The sequence below is a fragment of the Pteropus alecto genome, unplaced genomic scaffold (genome assembly GCF_000325575.1).
Source record: "Pteropus alecto unplaced genomic scaffold, ASM32557v1 scaffold81, whole genome shotgun sequence".
Lineage (NCBI taxonomy): Eukaryota > Metazoa > Chordata > Mammalia > Chiroptera > Pteropodidae > Pteropus > Pteropus alecto.
Window position 1 is genome coordinate 11,302,054 of NW_006433378.1, and position 3,821 is coordinate 11,305,874.

Below are 3,821 nucleotides of genomic sequence, written 5' to 3' on the forward strand. Positions count from 1 at the left end.
TCAGTCGGAGGTGTAGGTTAGAGACTCCTCATCATCATATAGGAGGTTAAAACCACAGAATGGTTGATATCACACAGATGAGCAGCATGAGTGGGATGAGAGTGGGCCCTTGGGAACGAGAATATCTTAAGAGTGGGTGGAGATAACATTATCAACAGAGGAAATGTGGAAAGAAATCAAAGGAATCGTTTTTATAATAAAGACAAATATGCTCATTGGATTTGATAGAATGGAGTCATTGGTGACCTTGGGGAGGTGAATTGAGGCAGACAATGAATGCTGACTGCTATCTGAGAAGCTTGGCAGAGAAAGGAAAGGAGGCAAATTGCAGGGAATAGTTCAAGGTTAGTGGAATATTTTTTAGGGTGGGAAGAAAAGAATAAAAAAGAAGAGAATGAATATGTAAGAGGAAAAGGTAAGTTGGAAGAGCAAGAGCTTGGAAGAAAGAATGGAGAGGTTTGGCTGAGTTGTATTTACATGAGGACACCTCATTCTCTCAGCATCAAATGAGGTAGTAAAATTGTGGCTGTCCACACATTTGCATGCAAGATGATAGGGATTAAAACTAGGGGGATTTGTAGCGGATGGTCCCTATTGTCTTATCTAATCTAGTTAGGTAGTAAGACGTTGTTAGCCCAAGAGTTCTGTGTGTGTGTGTGTGTGTGTGTGTGTGTGTGTGTGTGTGTGTGTGTGTGTTGCTTTTTTTAAAGTTTTAATTTTTTTTATTGAAGTGAAATTCACATAACATAAAATTAACTATTTCAAAGTGAACAAACAATTCATTGGCATGTAGTACATTCATAATGTTGTGCAACCACCACCTTACTCTAATTCTGAAATATTTTCATCACCCCAAAAGGAAACCCCATATCCACTAGGCAGTTACTCTCCTTTCTCCCCTTCCCCCATCCTCTAGCAAACATTAATCTGCTTTCTGTCTCTGTGGATTAACCTATTATGGAGATTTCCTATAAATGGAATCATGTAACATGTGGCCTTCTGTGTCTGCCGACTTTCACTTAACATAGTGGTTTCCAGGTTTATATAGGTTATAGCATGTATCAGTACTCCATTCCTATTTATGCACAAATAAGATTTTCTTATATGTATATACCATGATATATTTATCCATTTATCCAGGGATGGGCACTTGGGTTGTTTTCCATTTTTAAAAATTATGGTAAAAAAGCATGCAACAAAATTTACTATTGCTAACCTAAAAGTAAAAGGGCCTTAAAGTGACAGGCAAAAAGCATTTAATGAGATCGATAAGAATAGCTATTCAGGAGGCATTGAATCAGGCAGAAGCTCAAATTATGTTCTGATTAGGAAACAAAAGCGATGGGTACTTATGAGAAAGAGAGGGAGAAGAATATATCAGAAGGAAAACATTTTTGTTGGCGTAGATGACATAACATAGCATTGTTAATTCTAAACGATATTTTAATTTTCAGTCTAGTAGTCATCGGCGTAGTAGTCATAATAACTGCTTTCTTGTTATCTTTGCAATCAGTTTTTTGGGGCGCACAGTGTTGCCCCAGGCACAGGTTGTTTTGCCCTGTTTTTACATTCCAAAGATTTGAGACATAGACATACAAGGCAGTTCCTCTGGCATGGCAGCTCTGGCTCTGTTTTTATTTATTTATTTGTTTGTTTGTTTGTTTTTAGTTTTTTTATGACTATGTGGCAATAATACCTTTAAAGAATATTTAAGGACTTGAATAATTCTATTTTTAAAATTAAGTTTATTGGGGTAGCATTGGTTAATACAACTATATAATTGTCTTGTGTACATCATAATTTGACATCTGTATATTCTATTGTGTGTTTACCACCGAAAGTCCAGTTTCCTTCAGCTAGCATATATTTGATCCCCTTTACCCACTTCACCCTCCCCCTACCTCCCTATATTTGACCCCTTTACCCCATCTATTTCCCTCCTCCTCCCCCACCCCACTAGTAACACTAACACTACTCTATAGTCCTCTGGTAACCACTAGTCTATATTCCATGTCCATGAGTCTCTGTTTGTTTGTCCTGCTCATTTGTTGCTTTTAGGTTTATATCCCACATATAAGTGATATCATGTGGTTTTCAACTTTTTCTGTCTGGCTTACCTCACGGTCCATCCATGTTGTCGCAAATGGCAGTATTTCTTCTCTTCATATGGCTGAGTAATAATATTCCATTGTATATATGTAACAAAGCTTCTTTAGCCAGTCATCTATCGTAGGACACTTCGATTGCTTCCATGTCCTGACCACAGTGAATAATGCTGATCATCGGTGTGCAAATATCTCTTCGAATATGAGTTTTCAAGTCTTTGGGGTAAATACCCAGTAGAGGGATTGCTGGATCATTTGGTAGGTCAATTCTTAGTTTTTTGAGGCACCTCCATGCTGTTTTCCATAGTGGTGTATGAGGGTTTCTATTTCTCCACATCCTCTCAAACATTTGTTATTATTCGTCCTGTTGATTATAGCTATTCTAACAGGTGTGAGAAGCTATCTCATTGTGGTTTTGATTTGCATTTCCCTAATAGCTAGCGACGTTGAGCATCTTTTCATATATTTGTTCGCCATTTGTATGTCCTCTAGGGAGAAGTGTCTGTTCAGGTCTTCTGCACATTTTTTGATTGGATCATTTGTTTTTTTTTGTTGTTATTGAGTCGTATGAGTTCTTCGTATATTTTGGATATTAGGTCCTTATCAGAGGCGTTGCTTGCAAATATGTTTTCCCATTCAGATGGTTGTCTCTTTACCTTGTTGACGGTTTCTTTTGTTGAGCAGAAGCTTTTTAGTTTGATGTAGTCCCATGCATTTATATTTGCTTTTACTTCCCTCACCTTTGAGGTCAAATTCATAAAGTCCAACTTTTTAAGTCCAAGATCCTTGAGTTTAGTTCCTATGTTTTCTTCTATATATTTTATAGTGTCAGGTCTTATATTCAGGTCCTTAATCCATTTTGAGTTAATTTTGGTGTGTGGTGATAAGCAACAGTCTAGTTTCATTCTTTTGCAGATGGCTTTCCAGTTTTCCCAGCACCATTTATTGAAGAGGCTTTCCTTTCTCCACTGTACGTTTTTGGCTTTTTCATCAAAAATTATTTGCCCATATAAATATGGGTTTACTTCTGGACTCTCAATTCTGTTCCACCGGTTCTGGCTTTGTTTTAAAGTGACTCTATTTATGTTATTGTTTACACCATCTTAACCATTTTTAAGAGTATAGCACAGCAGCGTTAACTACATGCATACTGTTGTGCAACAGCTCTCCAGAACTTTTTCATCTTGCAGAACTGAAACTCTACCCATTTCTCATTCTCCCAGCCTCCAGTAACCACATTCTATTTTCTGTTTCTATGAGTTTGACTACTTTAGATACCTCATATAAGTAGAATCATGCAGTATTTGTCTTTTTGTGACTGGCTTATTTCATTTAGCATAATGTCTCATTCATGTTGTCTAGTATGACAAGATTTCCTTCTTTTTTAAAGCCGAATAATAGTTGTGTGTGTGTGTGATTGTGTGTGTGTGTGTGTGTGACAAGATTTCTCTTTTTTATAGCCGAATAATAGTTGTGTGTGTGTGTGATTGTGTGTGTGTGTGTGTGTGTGTGTGTGTGTGTGTGCGCATATGGAGATATTTTCTTTATCCATTCCTTCATCAGGGACATTTAGGTTGCGCCAACTACTTGGCTATTGTGACTAATGCTGCAAAGAACACAGAGTTTTAGGAAAACAGTCAGAAAAAAGAGTCAGGCGGAAACTCACAGCTGGATCAAAAGATTTGGTAGGAAAACAAATGATTCAAAGTCCAGGGG